Genomic DNA, 24023 nt, shown 5'->3' with positions numbered 1-24023 from the left:
AACATATACAAAGCTGCTAGAGAGCTGAAGACAGTAAAAGTTAATGAACAAATAGGAATATTCAACTTCGAAAAATATTAAAACACCAAACACAGAACGTTTCAGGCTTAAAACACTTCTCCAGCCAATAACAAAAACAATAAAAGCAATAATATATCACTTAAAATCCAGACAACCAGCAGAGTTATTAGGCCTGAATAGTATGCCAAGCTGCATGTTCGTTTTTATTCATTACTTTATAAGGTGAAAATAATTATACCCTGACGCAGACTAGGGGCGTGGAAAATAAATTATTTATTGTTTTTATTGATTGTTTTTAAAAAAGTCGTTATTATGCAACCCGATTGTCCACGATGAAATAACATCGAAGTAATATTATAATATGGCATCTGATTTGACCATTTAAGAATGCATGTTGATTGTATGAACAGCAACGGATGAACAAGCACATGCAATACTTTCAATTAATAGTCAAGTCCTTACATGCTGCGTTCGGTTTTATTCTCGTGTGACAGTAGAATGTTGCATTTTTCATTGGGAGATCACAAGCAAGGTAACCTGAGTCTCATTGCAGGGACAGCTCTCCTGGTGAGAATGGCTAGGTCTGGTCGCTTTGACTGAAATAAGACATACACGTAATGCCTTTCTAACCTGTTATCAGATCCCATAGCGTGTGCTACCATAGTATTATAATATACGATTTTTGATCGATACAGGGAATTATTTTGATTGGAGAGCCGTAAGACCGAGTCTACGTGGTAGAGCCGCGATATCCCTCGATATATCAGTTGCCGAATACCAGATTGAACTTTGTAGTAAGTAGCCGGAAGCTAGGACTCGGTATTCATGAATACTTCTGAACAAAACAGGAAATGAGGCATAAAAATAAAATCTTAAAAACAAATTTTCCCCTGATTTTTTTTTCTGAGCAAGCATTTTGAAGATTTGGTAACATGAATCAGCGGACAACTTATTTTCTTGAAAAAGTCTGATAGACCGGATAATTTTGGAACAAAACGTAACATTTACAATAAATTTGATATCAAGTTGACAACAAACACCAGGTCTGTGTCGCGTCTATGTAGGAGAAGTGGCAAGCAGGTAGAGACAAATAGAAGTAAAATAGTTTTCCCCCAAAGACAGAAGTCGTCTGGTGCCTCTTCCACCCTGTTATAGTTGGGTTAAAGTTCCTGACAACTCGACAGATAGTAATAGAGTTTAAGTTTAAAGAAATAGGTAGTAGTAGTGGTAGTAGATTATGGCACGTTATATTTAGGGATATATAGATCAGGTTCATAAGATAAGTATTAATCTCCGTTAAAGCAGGAACAATTTAATATAAATCAATAAAACACAAAAACACGCTGCACATAATTAAACAAATTAATAATAGTACACTTTAAATTAATTAAATGTTAGGCTATGGATAAGTTAATTTTTCATCCTCTCTTTTTCTTTTCTCAACATATTATTATTTGTTCTTTATCTGTTTTGTAGAGGTTGGCTGTGATTGGTGGCGACATTCATATGACTGGTGGCGGCGCTAAGGGTTGCTTTTGCCTGTTTACTTCATGGATGGGTTTCTTGGTCATTCAATGGCTGTCGCAGTGGGTCATTTCATTATTAGTTCACAGATGTCCCGATACCCAACTCCAGATTCAGCTCCAGATCAATGCGTAACCAGATCTGTGAATGTTAAGGAGCAAAACTTTGACCAGTTGTAAAATTGTGTATTCCTTATGAGCAGTGATTTCGTAAGGATTTTCAATTAACAAACCATGGACAACACCACTGATCTAATTTTAAAAAATGATAATACTAATAATTATTTATGATAGCGCTAACGGGATACAGTGAGGTTATGGGGATGGGGAAAGGTAAATAAACATAAGAATAAGTACATATAAAAACTTCATATTACTCTTGTAAATGTGATTCATGTAAATGTAATTCATTCATTTGGAAGGTATACACACATATACAACAATATATAAATATATAAATATAGAGAGTAAATTAACCCTTTATTGCATAATGTCTAATATTTTAGACGAAGTTCTCATGAGGGTTTGATATTAATATACAACCCATTTTACCAATGCTATGCTTGTAGACACTTCTTCTACCTCTTTTACACAAAAGCGCCAAAAGTCACTCAAGGGAAATAATTCATTTTTTCGCTGTTGCGTTTTGAAGATGGCCTCTGACAACAATCGAAGGTAAGCACATTTACAACCATTTATATCATTCAAATAGTTATAAAACCCTCTTAATACCATGCCTATTATATAATATACATACTAAAGCTTATTATGGCCGAACATAAAGCATTAGATTGTGACAGTTATTTTACAACGGCATTTTATCTCCAATGTCTAAAATATTGCACAGCATGCATATCGGGTATGTTACTAAAAATAGACATGTCTAAAATATTACACATCCTGCAAACCGGACCTGTTACTAAAAATAGACGTGTCTACTATTTTGCACATTATGCACAGAGGATAACTAATACATAGTAACTTGTTTAAGTGTTTACCTCTTATGAATTTGACCTAGTCTACTGTTGTGGTTTGCTTGATTAACTTATTACATGAGAAATAAATAAGATAAGTTTATAAGTATAAATAAATGTATTTTTGAATACTTTTGTATATCTTTTTTCGCTCAAGCTACTCGTCTAAAAGGTCCAAATGTTGTTTTTTTTTCTTCTCAGTCTTCGCCCTAAATCCAGATTTTATTCTGGAAATGAGGTGCTTTAAATGTTTGAAAATGACATACCAAGCGACAGTGAAGATGAGTGTCTTGATGGAGATGATACGGATAACGAGCTAGATCCAAACTTTGAACCTGCTGTACCCGATAGAGATGATGAAACGTCTACAACTAGTGACGAGGATGATGATGATGGCCAATCTCCTGGCCATTCTTATGTTGAAGAATGTGATGATGACTTGAATGACCCAACTCAATCACAACCAAGCAAACGCAAACGGCAAAGGTGAGAGAATAGTTTAATCCATTATTGAATAAAAGGCGAATGTTGTCCCTGCCATGTATACAACTCCCCAAAGTGTGTCAGCGAACTGATTTGTTTGGCTTTATCGGCTACAAATACATTAAATTAACTAATGGAAAGGAATACTTCTCGAGCCGCAATGAAGGGCAAAAGGGATCAAACTTGTTGATTTTTAATTTGAAGTCTTATAATGTTTACTAATCAGTGCTTCATCCACAGTGAAAAGTAAATTTTTTAATGTATGATTTTCTTTATTTGATTTATAATGGTACGGTATCGTTTTCTTATTTTGTTTTTCACCCAGAACTATGGTTGATGGGGCACCAAGGACCTTCCATTGGGTAAAGAAAGATCTTCCCGCCCATGTAAATCCGGAAAACCACCTGATTCCATGAGGGAAGGCTGCTGGTGCTACAACAATCATGGAGATGTTTCTGGCACACTTTGACAATGATGCTTTTGAACTGCTTACCCTCGAAAGCAATAGATTCATGGACCAGTGTGGAAGAACAAGGTGTACCAAGATCCATGTGCCAGAATTGAAAACATTTGTTGGTATTTGCATGTACATGAGCATTGTATGTTTACCTTCTAGGAGAATGTATTGGTCCCCGGGCACTAGGCAAGTTATTGTTGCAAATGCAATGACAGTAAATAGGTTTGAGGACATTATGTCATTGTTTCATTGCAATGATAATACCCTTATGAAAGGTAAAGGTGAAGTCGGTTATGACAGGCTGCATAAAGTAAGACCTCTCATAAACATTATAAACCGATCGTTTACTGCAAACGCTGAGCCTGAAGCATTTGTTGCTATAGACGAACAAATGATACCGTTCAAAGGCCGTCATGGGTTGAAATGTTATATGATGAAAAAGCCTAAGAAATGGGGTTACAAAGTGTGGGTGCATGCGGGAAGGTCAGGCTATGTCCATTGTCTACAATTTGCTGGAGACAACACAGTGAATCCTGTCGAAAATGTGTCTCTTCCTGTAGGTAAACCGGGTGAAGTCGTGTTATCCCTCACACAAATCAACCTGAAAACTCTTATATTTTTTTTGATAATTACTTTGCTTGCCCTGAACTTCTTGTTGAGCTGAAGGAGAGGAAATTGAATGCCACATGTACTGTAAGGCCAAATAGAAGTCGTAAGTGCCCACTGCTTGCCATGAAAGATTTGAAAAAACGTGGTAGGGGTTCCTATGATTATAGGAGTGATAGTGATGGCACCATTCTATTATGTGAATGGTTTGATAACATAATAGTCTTAGTGGGATCAAATATTCACGGGGTTGAACCGACTCATACTGTTAGGCGATATGACCGTACACGTAAGGAATATATTTACGTCAAGTGCCCTGGCCTTATAAAAAAATTACAACCAAAGCATGGGTGGCGTTGATAAGTGTGACATGCTGCTCGAGTTCTATCCCATGGATTTCAAAAGCAAAAAATGGTATAAAAGAATCCTGTTCCATCTGCTGGATTTATGTGTAGTAAACTCATGGCTCTTGTACAAAGCTAAGAAGGCAGACTGTGCAATTTCTTTATGTGCTTTTAAACTCCAGCTGGCCCAAGGTTTCATAAAAAGTATTCAAGCTGTCCCTGAATTGATGCCTGATGTTGCTCACAGTGATACTCGCTCAGTAAGATCTGTAAATGAGGCTGTTAGATATGACAAGGTGGATCATTTCTCAATGCGTGATAAAGAAGCCAAATTTCCCCAAAGATGCAAATTGCCAGGCTGTAGCAGGAAATCACAATTTAAATGCAGGAAGTGTAATGTTGTATTGTGCATTACCCCTGTTGGTGAGGCAGATGATTGCTTTTATGTTTTTCACCATAACCGAAAAAAGTAGTTGGTACTGACAGTAGACAGAAATAAATAAATAAATGTAAATACATAAATTAGATTTAAAAATATATAAATTAATTAATTACATAATTATTTTACATTGAATTTTACTTCTACTCTACATTGATAGTAAGCAAGTTTTGAAATATAGTTGGCAGACATATAGAATTCGTATTTCCAATATCTTTGTTGTTCTTCATGTGCTTGTTTATTGATCATATTATGTCCTGCTCATTGTATAATGTATGGTAAAAACACCTCAAAAGGTAATATAAATTTAATGAAAATTGATAAATCTATGCTACATGAACATTAAAATATAATGAAATAAACTTGGAATTGTTTATATGAGGTCTTGTGTTGATGGCTATAATATAACCTTCATTGTCTCTATAACGGTCGAATTCCGCAACCTGGAATGCATAATGTCTAATATTTTAGAAGCATGAGCCCAAGGCTCCTAATGCTCCCGGTGACCTATAAGTTGTGAAAATCCTCTTTCTAGGCCCTATATGTGCTGTATGCAAAGTTGCAACGAACTAACCCCACCAGTTTTTGTTTATGCAATAAAGGGTTAAATATTTTTGTTGTACGAGTAATAACATGAGTTATCGATTTCTGTTATTTGATAGAGTGAATCTACTTACGGCACAGGCAAAATGATCTTTATAATATGCTTTTAAGACGTCCTAATTTTTCGTAATAGAAGTGAATTGTTGATACGTTGTATCGAGAATCATTAAAAAAACAAAAACCCAAAGATATAAATATGACCTTCAACCTAAAATAAATAAACTGTCGGGATGGCACTATTCCCGAAAAGTGAATTTAAAGTTAAGATAATAATGAGAAGTGTGAACAAATTTTGTTTATCTCACTATAAAGGATTTAATCCATCCTCCCCAATAAAATACACACATTTCACCCGGTTCATTTTTTGAGTATAACATCAATGTTTTTAATCATCCTGTCATTTTACCCTTCAAAAGCTGTGGGTCACAAGTCACAACTACCCCAGGTTGACCCAATTTCTGCCGTAATCTTAAAGAAAACCGTATTTAAAAATAAAATTTATCAGAAAACTCGTCCTTCTACTTGTCTTCAACTTCTGATACATTCTCAAACCTGGGAATTCCGTGAAATCCCGGGTTTGAATATTTTTGACAAGATGTGGACAATTTTAATCATATAAATTTGATGGAAGAGTTTTATGGTCTACTTTTCAAAATGTTTTTTCCAGGTTATGGCAGCAGCTGTTAGCGGTCTCACGCTACAATATTATGATATCCAGGCACACAGCGTCATATTTTCGACTCTGAGCGCTACTTCAATCGCCTCACATCAGGCTGACCACCTGATACCCGATACCCTTGCTCTCGGGAAAAACGTAATTGACCGTGACACGATAGGTATGCAAGCCGGACGTTGGCGTGGCATGCGCGTGTGGTGCATCACTGTGATGCAATTCTTTGCTTTGAAAACTCCTCTTTTGCCTTCTTCCCCCCACCAAACCTTCAGAACGATTCATTTTATTTTCATTATTCATGTTATCACCAAGTTCAGATTTGTTTCTGTGTAATTTTTATTGTTTCTTGGTTTTCAACTTGGAAAATAATATTAGTTAAAATACAACTGCTTATCGCTCTTGGAATGATAGCAAATTTGATGTGAGTGATGTGATTAATTTAATTAATAACTCTGGTTTGGATCCATGAAGTTTTAATTTTTTTCGTGATTCCCTATTTTGAAGTCTTTGTCTGTAATATAAGTTTTAGAATAAGTTCGCGATATGAGCGATTTAGGGATAAATGTTAAATATTCACATTTGTGCTCAAATGTATTATCTCAATGTGTTCTCGGGGGAGGTGGGTAGGGGGGCATGTGAAGGCTTGGAATGCGAAATGCTATCATGGACAATTTGGTATAGGGTGTTCAGTTAAAAGTTGTGTGAATTTAGCTTTGATTTCCCCAGCCAAGTCAATTGTTAATAAATTGCATGTGTGTTTGCATGTTTCTTCCACAACAGCTTCTAATAAGGCCCCTCTGACTTCCGCAGTCAAATACTTGTGACAGTGGTTGCCGACAAAGGCCCGACTATGATAGGCTTGGGGTGTTATCTTGTGTCTGGCTAAAATCGCATCCAGACTCGAGCGGATTGGGCCAGATCTTGAACTGAGGGTTTCAAATCCTAATGCCTTATAACTTCTTTTCAATTTTTTTTTGTACGCTAGTTCGAATCTATGTCTGTCCCTTTCTGTACGACTAAGGATCAAGCACGTTTTTGTGTTTTTCAGTTGTTTTTTCAAATCCCGTCTATGACGCCAATTCTTTCCAAATATTTTCAAACTCAGCGCTCAGAGTCGAAAATATGACGCTGTGCTGTAGACAGAACCCAGTTACACAAGACACAAGAAAACATCGATAATTATCTCCACTTTTTTAGAACACACTTCACAAACATGATCATTCCAAAACAACACATACTGGAGCACCATTGCGTTCCATTCATGGCCAGATTTGGGTTTGGTCTTGGGCTCCATGGAGAGCAAGGCACTGAAGCCAGTCACCAAATCATAGGAAAATTGGACAAAAGAATGTGTGGTGTTAAAAGTGACACTAAAAAAATCAAGCTCATCATGGAAGCAAATATTCTCCATACATCACCACGACTACGCAACCAAGGAAAGTCACCAAAGAGAGCGAAAAAAAAGTAATAAGGAAAATTCTCAATTATCTTTTAAAATAAAACAAACAAACTGATGCGCACATTTTGATAAAGTTAACTATTATGTTTAAAATTTCATATTTGTATTATTGAAAATTATTTGTATAAAGTAAGATTTTATAAGATTGACAATTCCAAGATTATTGTGAAGCTAGCTTCAGTAAACCTCTATGCAGACTTTTAAAAAATTCAGTAATGGAATATAGATAACTACTTCAAGAGCATTTTTTGGATTAACTATGAACTTCGCAAGAGAAATTGAGGGTGAGTTATAATTATAATAGTTTTAAGAGTAATATAAAACAAAAAAATCAGATGTCCACGGATTCATTGTCTTGTAATCGACACTTTAATTGAAAAGTGTTAATGATAATCAGTTTAAAAAATGACCTACATTTGTTTCGTTCTAACTATCATTCCATCATTCATAGACTAATGAAACTTGTCATGTCACAACCATACATCATTACTAACAGTTTCCACCCTACATGCTTTCAATGGCATGTTTTGATTTAACGGGAATGCCCAACTGTTGATTGCATACAATTACTATAACATGCATGTCCAGCAAGCGCGCCGTTCGTTTTCTCGCCGAAACTGGGTGAGTCATCACCTGGCACATCTGGCATCGCTTAACCGCGGTAGGGCTGCGGGGAGGCCGCGGTATTAAAGTATCGCAATTTGGACACTGTGGGCAGCATTACCGCACTAGTGGTCACAGTGAAAGGTTCAGTCAAATGCTCTGTGGTTTCAGGTTCTTTGCCACAACGTGAACATGTGGGATTGGTGGTAAGTCCCCACTGATGAGACGTGACTGCTTTTAGACGGGATTCTAGACCTTAGTCTCTTTGTAACCACACAGTGCCTCCTCTTGGTGGTACATGAGCCCGACATATTCCTTATATGTTTCGAGAAAGTCTACGTCCCCGCTCTAACGAGGGGCATCATTTTTCCAAGTTGACTCACATCTCTTATGTGCAACCTCGTCCGGAGTCAGGGAAGCTTAGTACAAAATACTGCTGGGACTTTCTTTTGGGCTCGCACTAGGTGCACCACAAAATTTTGAGTCCGATAGGGGTTCCACATAAGCCCTTTCTATTTTGTTAAGCCAGCACTAAGTAATCTTCTTCATTCGGACATCGGGGAGTTGGATTGGTGCTATTCTCAAGCCCAATTCTTTAGGTGTTCTCACCAGCCAGCGTTCCCGACATTTATGCATGGAGTTGCAAAGCTTTGCATCTTCCTTATAAGCGTTCCTGCTTCTACCCCTCACTGGAGCACAATACTCCGCGGTGGATTAACATAGTGTCAGGCGGGTGTCCTTAGAAGCGCCTGGTCGGCGCCCCAATGTGTTCTCGCCAGCTTCCTCAGGAGACTCTTCTCGCACGGCAGATTAGTCATCATACATCAGTATAACAATGACTTACACTACGCGACCATCTGCTTAACCATTAAGCTCGTAAATTATTCAGTAAGACGGAAAATACCAGACACAGAAATGGCTTGACGTATTTCTTTAGGCTCATCCAGTGTTTGCGACACTGATGGATCATTTCAGTGACAGACACTAATTCTAATACTGATGGCAATTTGTGACTCACCGCGTGACTTTGCTATTATGTCGGGGTAAACAAGATAAAGAAATTCCTAGGGGAGTTGGGATTGGATTACTCTGGCGTAATCTGAAAAAAAAAATCCCGACACCATATTTTACAATTCTGGCCAGAAAATTCGACCTTCAAATATCGATCGATTTGAATGACCATCACCTTTTCAAAAACTCTCAAACCCAGGACTTCTTGAAGACATTATTTAGCAAGTCCCGGGTTTGAGAGTTTTTGACAAGCTGAAGGTCATTTAAATCGATCGATATTTGAAGGTCGAATTTTCTGGCCCGAATTTTTAATACGAGCTTTTTTCCGGACTACGGCAGTAATGTCATGTTTTGATTTTTACTTTCTTTGTCTTTTTGATTTTATTCTATGCTTTTATCCGTTTCTTCCTTTTAAATATATTTATCTCAAAGAAATTGTAATGTGTAATGCACATATATTTGTTACTTATGTTTTAAGGGCATTTAAGGAACACTTGGTCCAATTTCAAGATCTATTACTGATATGACTGATATGATATGATATGATATGATATGATATGATATGATATGATATGATATGATATGATATGATATGATATGATACAAGGTAGAATGATAAGAAATATAGTATTTTAGTCTTTGTAAGTTTAATAAATTAAATTCATTCTTCCTAATAGATTTTAAAATCTTAATGCGTCAAATATTGGTTTTGATTATCATTTGATTTTTTGCCATGTATATCCACAGGGGGGTGGGGGTGTAGTGGCCGAGTGATTAAGGTATTGCACTTTGATCCGAACGGTCCCGGGTTCGAACCTCACTTCAGGCACTTTCATTTTTTTCCTTGGGCAAGGTTAGTAACCGACCCCCAATTTGCTCACTTAGACAACATAGGTAATTCCTGTTGACATCAGACAACTTGTTTTGATGGATTATCTATATTCTTTCATGGTATCTTATGATGCCGTGGCGAAAGGGTGTCTAATTAAATATCCACGCTTCCACGTTTCACCATACTTAATTCGCTTCAAAATACTTCATTTTATGTTTCAGTAGGTTATCGTTTTGTTTTAAACAATAACAACTTTCCTCATAGGTGCCTTTTTTTACTCGGACTTTTACATTATCCGACATTGCCTACAACAAGAAGTCATTCACACCTGGCTGCCTCAAGTGGTGTATTGTGTGTGAAAAAAAGGTGATCTAGCTAGGACCAAAGACATAGTCATACTAAAGTCATGATACTAAAGTCATGATTTTAAGTGAATAAATGTCGTACTCTAGAATGCAAAACGATAAAACAAAACACATAAAAACAAAGATTTGGCCTGAAAACTCGTCCTTCAAATATCGATCGATTATATTTTCAAAGTGAGTTTCTAGCCAAAATTTGTAATATGTGTTTGTGTGTGTTTGTGTGTGTGTGTGTGTGTGTGTGTGTGTGTGTTATAGATAGAGTACGGCACATCAGATGTCCCTTGGTTCTGTACTTGCAAACCTCTCAACTTTTTAAAGAAGAAAATAAGCAACAACAAACACCAACCTCAGATTATTTAAACTTCAGGCAAGACGATTGACACAGCCATCCATCCAACCAATACGTGATCACTGCCTTATAAAGGGTATTATGCAGAGATAATCTGGTTGACGAAAAATGACTCTGAAATGAGTCTGAATTAGATCAAATCGAAATCGAAAAAGTTAAGCTTTTTGAGGGGGAGGGAGGGTGGAAATTAAACTCAATTTTTCCAATAAATTTAATTTCAGTTAAAAAGTGACCCACCGTTTCAAAGCGGTATTGTGCCGGAATGAACTAGGTGAGGGAAATTGAATTCATACCGTGTAATATTAAACTTGAGATTTATTTTCCTTCGTTGTGGTGGGGAATAAATAGCAGATAATCAGTGAATGTCTTTTAATACCGTTTTTATTTTATGAGTTAATTCAAAACCTGTATTAATTAGAGATTTAACGAGCATCAATAACACTAGTGAAATAAATAAGCGAAATAATATTTATCTGCTTTATCCCATATCAAAAGCTAGAAATTTTAGGTGAAAAATGAAGCTCAAGACATTTTCACTATTGTTGACATTGATAGCCGCTTTGCGAAAAGGGAAACGTCCGCAAAGTAATGCCATCCAACTTTCATCAGAATAAATGATTAAATAAAAGAGGCCATTTTAAAGAATTAAACGTGTTTTGTCTTTAAAATTTAACAACAACAAAATAACAACAAAACAACAACAACAAAAGACAAACAAACAAAAAAGCCCCATAAAACAAACTTCAAGCAACGCAAACAACAACAACAACAACAACAACAACAACAACAACAACAACAACAAAAAGCTGCCCTAAAAAAATAGTAATAATAATAATAAAGACACGCCAGAGAGTTGAACCACCGATTTGGAAATCACGAGCGAGTGAGCAGACAATTGAGCCAACGGAACCCTTTTCAGCAAAATAAATTATAATAATTTATAAAAATGCGTTACCGATCGATGCTTATTATCAAGAGTTCTTGTTCCTGTATTTGGGCCTTGGCATTTTGAATTGAAATCACCGAAAACGGCAATCCGTGTCTTTATTTTGAGTTTAAATCAAGATAAAACGTTGATTTACTTACGTTTTGTGATTTTCATGGAGACTAGAAATTCTATAAACAAGTGTGTTAGGGCCACATTCATTATCTTCAATTATCTTAAAATATATAGAAACAACAATGAATAATCCCAACGTACTGATTTGTACCTTCGCTAGAATGAGAATCTCACAACACACTATCAAGCCAGACACACATTTATTTACGAGTCATTGTAATTTTAAAATCTCAATTCTAATAATTATCATCAAGAATGCGGTTTTAGTTAACAACTTTGAGGTGAAAAAAGACACAATGCAGTGTGGTATTTTATGGTCCATCGATGTACACATCCATCCAAGTCGAAGGTTTTTCTTCAAAAAAAAAATTGGAATTTTTAAAAACAGAATTTTGAGAATCTCGTTTTTGTTTTTCATCCAATCGCAAATTGTCAACAATGTCAGTGTATGAATATTTCTTTAGTTAATGTTATTTTACTAGTGAAAGACAATATTTATTTCAACGCTCCCATTGGAAAACCCTATCATTTCTTAGGAAAATAATGCTTTGAACCCGTTGGATAAAAAAAAATAAATTACAAATTTATTTATTACTATCAAGCTCGTGAGTTATTTGGCGCGATAAAAAGTAACTCATCTAATAAATCCAAACCCATGAAAGAATCCTATTTTATTCAAGACCTATTTTATCCTAAGATGTGGACTAATCTTAATATTGGAACTTTTATTTTAAGATCTATTAAAAGTAACATTCGAAAGGAACAACTGTGTCAAGATTTAGAAAGTTATAAAATCGATGTGTTGTGTTTACAAGAGACGAAGATCCAAGATGGCGTCGACCAAACAATAAATGGTCACAGACCATTGCTTCTAGTTCACCTCACTATGGATGTGGATTTCTCATAAATAAAAACTGCAGGGATTTGACTAGTGACGAATGGAATGTTTCGGACAGAATATGTGTTCTTGAGCTTAAGTGTAAGATCAATTCAAGGAACCAGAATAACAATAACAAAGACGATCACGGTAAGAAGACGTTCACTATCTCAATCGTAAATGTTTACGCACCAACAAGTCAACGCGCAAAACAATACCCAGAGGAAACTGATAAATTTTACAAAGACCAAGACGATACACTGAACAAAATAGGAAACAAATCAATATTAATAATTGCTGGAGATTAATGCCAAAGTAGGAAAACGTCTCGACAGTGACACACTATGTTTAGGATAATACTCAAAAGGAAAAAGAAACGATAACGGAGAAAAATTAGTCCAGTTCTGTGAACAGAGAAAACTTTTCATAACAAACAGTGCTTTCAACCACCCATCAAGACACCAGACAACATGGGTAAGACAAAGGAAAGACCAAACCCAAGACAAAATGATAACAATACACAACCAAATAGACTATATCATATGTCGACACCGCCATAAACACTACTCAACCAACTCGCGATCATACGGTGGTACACTGCTAACATCCGATCACAAACTTGTAAAAACGAATTTCAACATAAATGTGTACAGACAACGAAGACAGAAAGGTAAAACGGCAGTCAAAATAAACACGGCAAAAATAGTAAATGAGCGAGAATGTCGCATTCATTACCAATATGAACTTAACTCAAGTCTATGGAAAATAAAGCAAAATAGCAATCCAAACAATGAATGGAAAGAGACGCAAGCGGCAATGAAATATGCGGGGAAGAAAGTGCAGGCTCTATTAATACAACTAAGAACAAACCAAATCGAACGCCTAACATCGCTATTAACGATCTATCGCGGCAACAAAAAGAAATTAGGATCAGGATACAAAACACGAAAGACTCGGAAGAAATAATAAACCTGAAAACGGAACGAAACAAAATACTGCATTCAATTCGATCACTTACAATAAAACACAGAAACGAGGAATTAGACAAAAAAGTGGAAGACATAGAAAAGTCCAAAAATAACGCATCGTCCATGTTCAAAGCGACGAAATCTCTGAACCGAAAACCATTCGAGAACCCAAAACTACAGGATAAATTTGGCAAACAGACAACAAATCCCAACGATATCCTTGACATTGTAACTGACCACTTCCAGCAGAAATTTCACAAACAAGTCTCACAAATATCGCCCTTCTCAGGAAACCCTGGAGACCTAAACAACCGCATCACAACAACTGAAGTTAGAAATAGCATAAAGTGCCTAAACAATAACAGATCCCCAGGCAAAGATGAAATTCCCGCTGAATTGCTGAAATGCGGTACCTTCTCCCTGGATCTGAGCATTGCAAACATAATGAACAAAACATTCTCAACACACAAAGACTGGGACATATACAGCGGTGTCCTAATTACAATACAAAAACCAGGAAAAACGAAAGGACCCGTAAACAACCTGCGCCCAATAACATTACTGAATACCATAAGAAAAACACTGTCAACTATTGTCCTTAACAGAATTAGACCGAAAATAGAAATATATCTATCACATAGCCAAAGCGGGTTTCGCCAAGACCGAAGCACATCGGAAGTTGTATGGACACATAAATGGTTGGCAGCAAAGACACTCAACGAAAACATATCCATAACAATAACCGGAATCGATATGTCCGCAGCCTTTGATACGATCGACAGAGGAAAACTTTTGGAGATATTAACAGACATAGTAGACGAAGACGAGCTCCGAATAATCCGATTTCTCCTCAGCACCACAAAGATACAACCAAGGATATACGGGGCCACAAAACAGACGAAATTCGAAAGTAACATCGGGACCCCCCAAGGAGATAGTCTGAGCCCGATTCTGTTCACAATATACTTAGAACACGCTCTGAAAGAAGTTCGAAAAGTCATTCCAAAACCAACGACTCATATTGAGAATGCAATCCCTAGAGAAATCGCCTATGCAGATGATGTCGATTTTATTGGATCAACACCAGCAAATATAGACATCATACAAAATACCTTCATGAAATATAACCTCCAAGTCAATGCCAATAAAACCGAATTTACAACAATATCGAGGAACAAAGAGGAATGAAAAAGAACAAAGAAAGTCGGCTCACTAATTGGAGACACCGAGGATGTACAAAGAAGAAAACAGCTATCAAACGCCGCACTCAGTAAACTCACCACTGTATGGATTAGAGGTGACAAAATAAAGAGAAAAACCAAACTGAAACTGTACCGTGCTCTTGTAAAACCGGTACTTCTGTATAACTGCGGCACTTGGGCGTTGACAAAATCTGAAGAAGAACATCTGGATGCCTTCCATCGCACACAGCTGAGAAGGGTACTAGACATCAAATACCCAAAAAAGATCTCAAATGAATCACTCTATAAGATCACAAAAGAAAGACCAATCTCCCTTGACATTTTACAACAACGATGGCAACTTTTCGGTCACATACTACGCAGGGACAAAAACATACCAGCTAACCAAGCCATGTCGGGATACTTCCAAAAACACGGGAACCTTTTCAGAGGAAGACCGATCACAACACTCCCTGTGATCCTAAACAAAAACCTCACAACACTTGGACAAACCATTAGTCTCATAACGGCAGGGGACCTTGAAAATCTGAGAACCCTAGCAGAGGACCGGCAATATTGGAGACACCTCACACAGGAAATACTGGAAACAGCCAAGGCGACCCGATCTTTCGGTCGAGACGCGAAAGGCATCTAAGTCAGTAAGTCAAGTCATTTTATCTCTTTGTCTCACTAAACGGTATTGGATAAATACTATTTCCTGCATTACAAAAAAAAAAATGACTGTCCTGTTTTTCATCCTTTTTTCCCTGAATTAATCCCGCCATAAAACTGTTTTGAGATGATGTGTCAGAGATTTCAACCGTTATGATTAAAATTCTATTTTAAGCATCACATTCACTACCCAAAAAAATCTGTTTTAAGACGACTGGTCACCAATACAGTATTAGTTTGTCCAATTATGAGTGGATAATTATAAAGATGTGAGATTTGTCCTATTTCGAATACACAGCACGAGTTTGAAAAGCAATCAGACATCGTCTATTTCTGGCTTATTATTCCTTACTTGAATGAAATTAAATCCATTTATGGTTGTTATTTGATTTGATTCAAATCATATCTTCAATTCCTTATGCTAATAAATAATGACCTCGCCTTCCTTTCCAAAGGTGTCAGGTCAGCTGGAGGTTGTCTCGGCATGTAACCAAGTCAAGCAATGTTGATCGTGGTCAATAACGACCGTGATTGCGAAACTCCGACCCTGGCGTTGCATCAATGGATGAGGCATATTACACGACCTTCAACATTGCTTTTATTTTTTTACATGCATGCACGATTAGCATCGCGGCTACTTCTCCATTGGTTAAGGCAGTAAGATATGATATTAATTGATCGAATCCTGAAATAAATGGTATTTAACATTTTATTGATGCTACGGAAATCTTTGTGCGGCTATGTGGTCTTGTGGTATGACACTCGCTTTTGGATCGGAAGGTCATGGGTTCGAGCCCTCGCTTGGCGCAGAGTTGAGTCCGCGAAAAAGGCTCTTTACTAACATTCTCTCACCGTACTCAAAAGTAAAATGAGTACATGTCGTTAACAACGTTGTATCTGTCGGAAAAAATGCAATTTCGCCTAATAGGTTTCATGTCTCGTTCTATATGTTTCGAGTTGCTACTGTTGGTCAGGGACACGCTGTAAAGCGCTTTGAGCACGTTTAGTGGATAATGTGAAATATAAAACCTCAAGTTTAATTATTCACTTAATTCAAAGTCATCAAGTGGACAAAACTAGTTCTAGTTCATGAATAATTGCTCGCGGAATGATGTGACAATAACATGATTGAGATTAATTCTATATTGTGTTGAACAATCTGAAAATTAACTGGTAAACTGCCGTACTCTGGAAAAACTCTTATTTAAAAAGTTGGGCAGAAAACTCGTCCTTCAAATATCAATCGATTTAAATGAATTCAAACCTGGGACTTCGCGAAGTCTTCCTTAAAGTCACAGGTTTGAAAATTTTTGCCAAGATGAGGGTCGTATAACGCGATTGATATTTGAAGGACGAGTTTTCTGGCCAAATTTATACATTCGAGTTTTACCAGAGTACTGCAATTATCTGGCTAAAGGTGGATCAGACAAATTTCTTTTGATATAACTATAACTTGTATAATCTTTAAGGTCAAGCTTAAAATAAAAAAGTTTTATAATAAGTCTGGTGATAACAATTAGCATAATGGTAATAGATTTAGTTAGTAATCGTCTGTTCATCGTCTCTTACAGCGTCTTTTGTGGCTGTAGAAATTATTAGCCGTTTTCTGACAAAACATATTTGCGACCCAGTGTCTCAAATCGGTAATGATGCTATGCGTTGACTAAAAAAACTCATAACGATGCCAGCCGGATACTCCGTATTTGTTTTCTTTTGTGGCCAAAGACTGGCATTTTAACGTCATTTTTTTGGTCAGTGTCAGGCTATAAGTTAACGATGGCTACGGTCCCAGTCGGAAGATTAGGTGGCAAGCGGCAATAAGTCAAGTAAGTCAAGTCAAGTCCCTCAGACCGTAGCCATCGTTATGTTATAGCCTGACACTGGAATCCAAAAGAACTGGCAGTTTGACGTCATTATTTGGTTTTTGCACCGGCTAGTGGGTTGTCGTTAGTAGTGCTCATGGAAACAAGTTATTTCATTGGTTGAACTATTGAATACAACTCACGATTTGTTTTCTTTTGTGGCAAAAGACTGGCATTTTGACGTCATTTTTTTTGTCAGTGTCAGGCCATAACTTTACAAAGGCCACGCTCAGAGCCGTGAGGCCCATGAAGCCATCCATGGTTTATCGCGGGAAACTAACGATAGCAATAGTTGTTTACTATCATTTGGACACGAAGCTAGTCTATCGCAAAAAAAGGCTACTACCGTCTGATATAACAGAACACGCTACCCAATCACTGCTGGGTGGACAGAGGGAGGGGTCAGGATCAATATCGACTGCACATGGATTCGATCATGGTCCCTTTGCGTGTGAAGCGAGTAATTTACCAAATGAGCAATCCGGACCCCCCCCCCACCCCCCATAAGTCTTTTAAATAAGTCGCTATTGGTCTCCCAAAATATAATAATATGTCCTTGTGTTAAAATATGTTTTGATGATTTAAGATGATAGCTATCAAGGTTTGTAGGAAATTAAAGCAAATATGCGTGCAGTATACGAGTATTTCAAGAAAAGATAATAAAGTGTTGTACCCACAAATTTCTTGAAGTTCATAACAGTATATCAATTTAAAAAAGAACACCCAACAAAAACATAAGCTTTTATATGGCGCAGTATCTACAAAACGTGAACGAGGCGCTTTACAAGGGGTCCCAAGCCAACACTTAGCATGTTGCATAAGACCTAACGCCTTTTAGGCGATATTACACGGGTTTGTTTCCGAACAGAGACAGCGTTGTTAACGGCTAGGTGATCATTTTACACTGAAGTACGGTGAGAGAACGTGAGTAAAAGGGCCTTTCCAAGGAGTCAACTATGTGCCGCTCAAAGCGGGACTCGAACCCATGACTTTCCGACCGGAAGGCGAGCGTCATAATAATAAAGATAATAATGATGATGATGATGATGATAATAATAATAATAATAATAATAATAATAATAATAATAATAATAATATAATAATAATATAAACAATATAATAATAATATAAAAAACTAATAATAATAATAATAATAATAATAATAATAATAATAATAATAATAACAATAATAATGATATCTTTATTGTCCATGAAGCCAACATTTAATTTGGTTACAGCATTGACGCAAGAGTTAAGAGGAGTGCAAGAACAGATAAGCGCAAATACATTGACAGCCTGGCGGAAGAAGCAGAGAAAGCAGCAGCCAGCAACAACATGAAACAGCTGTATGACATATCAAAGAAACTGTCGGGGAAAAACAATAGGCCCGAGCGACCAGTCAAAGACAAAGAAGGAAACACCATCCTGGGAAAGGAACAGCAACTAAATAGATGGGCTCTTCACTTTGAAGAGCTTCTGAGCAGACCAGCTCCGTCGAACGCCCCAAACATCAACCCAGCTGATACAGACCTTGACATCAACTGTAGACACCCGACTAGATCAGGAACGCTATCAAACTATTGAAGAATGGCAAGGCAGCTGGGCCAGACAACATTCCCGCAGAAGCTTTAAAGGCGGACTTAAAAACGACCACAGAAATGCTTTATCCTCTCTTCAAGAAGATCTGGGAGGAGGAAGAAGTACCAACAGAGTGGAAGGAAGGGTACCTCGTCAAACTGCCTAAGAAAGGCGACCTCAGCAATTGCAACAACTACCGAGGAATAACGCTTCTGTCAGTGCCAGGAAAAGTCTTTAATAGAATAATCTTGGAGAGAATTAAAAGTGCTGTTGACCCCCTCCTTCGCGACCAACAGGCTGGCTTCCGCAGGAATAGATCATGTGTCGACCAAATTGCAACCCTACGCATCATAATTGAGCAATCCTTGGAGTGGAATTCCCCGTTGTACATCAACTTCGTTGATTATGAAAAAGCGTTTGACAGCGTGGACCGAGAAACCTTATGGAAAATACTCCGCCACTATGGGGTTCCAACAAAAATAGTCAGCCTGATCCAAAGTTCCTACGAGGGAGTGACCTGTCGAGTAATCCATGGGGGACAACTGACAGATAGCTTCAATGTGAACACTGGAGTCAGACAGGGATGTCTTCTGTCACCCTTTCTCTTCCTTTTGGCGATTGACTGGACAATGAGGTCAGCAGTGGCAGGTAGGAGAAATGGGATTCAGTGGACATTGTTCGACCAGCTCGACGATTTGGACTTTGCAGATGACTTGGCCTTGCTGTCCCACAATCACCAACAAATGCAGGACAAGACAACAGAGATAACAGCAAAGTCATCACAAATCGGACTCAGGGCCCATGAGGGTAAAACAAAGGTCCTCAAAATAAACACAAATAGTAAAGAACCAATCAAACTGCACGAGAGCGAACTGGATGAGGTTGACCACTTCACGTATTTAGGCAGCATATTAGATAAACAGGGTGGCACAGATGCAGACGTAAAGGCAAGAATTGGCAAGGCGAGGGTAGCATACTTGCAGCTTAAAAACATCTGGAGCTCCAAGGTGGTGTCAACCCGAACCAAAATAAGACTCTTCAATTCAAATGTCAAGTCAGTCCTTTTGTATGGAGCGGAGACCTGGAGGACCACGAAGACCACCACCGGAAAAGTACAGACCTTCATCAATAGCTGCCTCAGAAGGATCCTCAAGATTCACTGGCCAGACAGGATCAACAACGCAGAGAACATCTCAAATGCCAGCAGAAGACGAAATCAGACGCCGCCGATGGAGATGGATTGGGCACACCCTGAGGAAGCCAACCAATAACACCGCTAGGCAGGCGCTGAGATGGAACCCCCAGGGAAAACGGAAGAGAGGGCGGCCTAGAAACACCTGGCGGCGAGACCTGGAGGCGGACATGAAGAGGATGGGACACACTTGGGGAGAGTTGGAGAAGATGGCCCAGGACAGAGGAAGATGGAGGACTGTTGTCGACGGCCTATGCTCCACTAGGAGTGACGGGCATAAGTAAGTAAAGTATTGACGCAAACAAGATAGATATACATGAAGCAAAAGGCCAGAGCACGAAATCACATATTGTGAGTTACATCGATCCGGGAGGCAAAAGACTCATACTACGAGGTTATTCCTCAAGGTCAATTAGTTACCGTATTCGATAAATAACGTGTTATAACACATTCTCATAAAAAAAAATATACAAAATGATAAAGCTGACTATCATTATATCAGATATCCTATTTATCTGACCGGTAGTTTAAGATAAAGAAAGAAAAAAGGGAGTGTCATGATAATATTTAATGTCAACAGAGGCAAGAAATGATAGTTTTTCACTTTAGAAACAATATTCAATCTCTTTAATGAAGGCAATTATCTCAATTCAAAATTTATAGACTGAGCTTAAAATTGTGGTTTAAATATATCAGTTTTTTATTTTATTTTTTATAATTTTTAAAAATTATTCCACTCTTCCGCGCGGCATTGTGAGATGCCGTCACCTATGAAGAAATATTAGATAAATCCATTAAACACACGTGAAATGCCGTCACCTAGGCGCTTCATGAAGGAATATTAGATAAATCCATCAAACACACGTCTGATTCCGTCACCCAGGGATTTCCAGGAATATGGATAAATCCATCAAACACACGGGAATCAGACATGTTGTCCAAAGTGAACAGATTTAGGGGTTATAGGGGTTAATAATCTGAACGGTAACGAGACCGAGAGAGAAGATCACAATAATACAATATAGACTTGTCGTCTGTACATTAAAATGTCCGTGTAATTTACATACATATCAGATATTGGGCTATTCCACGGTCATTTCCAGCAAATGTCCTAGTCCACCACAGATTCAATGATACCATTATTTATTAATTTTGTAGGGAATTAATACGGGTGTTTCGTAAGCAAATCATTTTGGACTTATTGTTGTACGTTATGAGTCTTCGTGCCCAAAGGACACATTAAACCTGACCCAGGCGGCTGACATGTAATGAAGTCAGTGACCAAATTATAAATGTTTAAGTTTCACGACCTTGTCGATCATTATAGGTCATATTAAATGAGGCACCTCGGTTTAGAAAAAAATAACACTACCCCCCCCCCCCGCCCACCCCCTCAAACAAACAAGCAAAAATCAAACAAAGAAAAAAAAACACAACAAAATACAAAACAAAAAAACAAAAAAACCCATTAAATAAAAACCCAACTAAATAATTTAAAAACAATTAAAGTGTCGTCGTTTAGAAAGTAGGTCATGGTTGATGACACACGGTTCCAGAACACAGGTTAACAAAGCAACCAAGGGCTATGAAACAACTTCTGGCATATGGCACCAATCAGGAAAAGCTTTATTGTGAGAGATATGAATGACTTTCTGCCATTCAATTGGAACTTGGCAAAGTGCGATAAAACAGAAGACCTGTCCTCTTTGCAAAGAGAGAAAACAATTGAGATAGTTTGTAATTTTTTGAATTCGTGAAAATTGTTAAAAACGTCGAAGGTACTTAAAACTATAATTAAAAGTCGATTTTGCAAATTCAAGACACAAAATTGAAATTAGCAAACATGACGCACTTCAGTAATCATAAGGTCTGAGGTTCGATCCCCAGTCAATGGTGGTTGCAGTATCAATGAAACGTTAGCGTGGCGTGGGTAGTGGGTAGGGTGCCCCAGGGGAGCGATTGATAAGAAAAGGTCAGCATGTGGAGGAACAGAACCTACCAAAAAATAATGGAAGATAAAAGACATAGTAGTAGTAGTAGTAGTAGTAGTAGTAGTAGTAGTAGTAGTAGTAGTAGTAGTAGTAAGTAGTAGTAGTATAGTAGTAGTAGTAGTAGTAGTAGTAGTAGTAGTAGTAATAGTAGTAGATAGTAGTAGTAGTATAGTAGTAGTAGTAGTAGTATATAGTATAGTATATATATATACTACTACTACTACTACTACTACTACTACTACTATACTACTACTACTACTACTACTACTACTACTACTACTACTACTACTACTACTACTACTACTACTACTACTACTACTACTACTACTACTACTACATACTACTACTACTACTACTACTACTACTACTACTACTACTACTACTACTACTACTACTACTACTACTACTACTACTACTACTACTACTACTACTACTTACTACTACTACTACTACTATACTACTACTACTACTACTACTATTTACTACTACTACTACTACTACTACTTACTACTACTACTACTTACTACTACTACTACTACTACTGCTACTACTACTACTACTACTACTACTACTACTACTACTACTACTACTACTACTACTACTACTGCTACTACTACTACTACTACTACTACTACCACGATGTCTTTTATCTTCCATTATTTTCTGTTAGGTTCTGTTCCTCCACATGCTGACCTTTTCTTATCAATCCGATCACTCCCCCGGGACACCCTACCCACTATCCACGCCACACTAACGTTTCATTCATACTGCAACCACCATTGAGTACAGACAATACGAGCTATTTTGCATTTTATTTTATTTGTTTTCCACGTTAATTTGTGTATTGTTGTGCTGACGAAGGGTTTGTCCATTGTTTGTTTTGTTCCCATTTTGTCCTCCAGTTTCACTCTTTCGTTAGTATTTTCACGATCACCGGCTTCAGGCAGCTCCTACCGTTTTTTACTAAGTTACTATGCGTATTTACGGGGGAAATGACGTCATGACCGTTAGAGCCAATTGCCTTATTGGTAATGGAAGCTGATGGACTATTTCTGCTGTTATAATATCATTCCAAATTGTATTTAGTCAGTCGATCGGATTTTGTACGCTATTCTTGTTTTGTTTTTGTTTTTTAGCTTTCTTTTCATAAAACCCCATTTATATTCAGTGGGATTCGTGTCCGGCAACGGATTAACCAGCCTTACATATGAATCGTTTAGAAAAGCAGATATTTGTCAAGCTACATGTGTTGATGCGTTATCATGCTGGATTATCACTAAGTTATCTCCACTTAACTATTCTGATGCATAACAAACGGGACGACGATTGGTTCAAGAATGGCTCTGGTGTATAAGTCTGAGTTGAGTCTTTGGTTCATACGTATTAACTCAGTTTTTCTATCCCTTGCCAAACCATTACAGATCCATATTCTTGATGTTGTTACTTCAATGGCGGTTTCGTCATTGGAACTTTCACCTAGCACGAAATTCGTTTGTCTCTGGAAACTTCCTCAAAAAGTTATTTGTCTGTAAACAAAATGCTGCTCCACATATTGTGATCCCAGTCCTGGTGTTCCAAGTGCCCGTCTGAGACAAGCACCCTTGTACAAAAACGTTTATATGAAAAACATATCTGAAATAGTTTTAGTGCGCATTCAAAACTTGTAAAGTTAGTACCGATCTGTTTGGCGGTTCGCATCTGCTCCTCATTTGTGTCAATAAAATCATACGGTTTATGAGCAGAAGGAAAAATGTGTGATCTTCTTCTTTAATAGATATACCACTTACTTATGATTTTCCTCCTATGTGAGACAACAACAAATAAGAAACTGTCTAGTTTCTTTTGTAAATGACTATAATATAGGGAAAATTGTGACCAAGACACTCAAATTCAATGGCAA

The 24023-nt window shown here is 37.5% G+C and overlaps 1 long non-coding RNA gene across 1 annotated transcript; it reads right to left on the bottom strand.

Annotated features, from left to right (window-relative positions):
• Positions 1–209: 209 nt before the first annotated feature.
• LOC144976224 (uncharacterized) lies at positions 210–12582 on the bottom strand. Its single transcript, XR_013646065.1, has 3 exons — positions 11829–12582; positions 10740–10836; positions 210–1686 (listed from the first exon to the last, which is right to left on the bottom strand). It is a non-coding gene; the product is annotated as an uncharacterized LOC144976224 (long non-coding RNA).
• Between the last annotated feature and the right edge of the window lie 11441 nt (positions 12583–24023).

Source organism: Berghia stephanieae, chromosome 7, assembly GCF_034508935.2.
Source record: "Berghia stephanieae isolate SIO BIC M18660-M18661 chromosome 7, UCSD_Bste_1.3, whole genome shotgun sequence".
In the NCBI taxonomy this organism is placed as follows: domain Eukaryota; kingdom Metazoa; phylum Mollusca; class Gastropoda; order Nudibranchia; family Aeolidiidae; genus Berghia; species Berghia stephanieae.
Note: the sequence above shows the minus strand (reverse complement) of the source record. Positions and strands in the feature narration are given on the sequence as shown.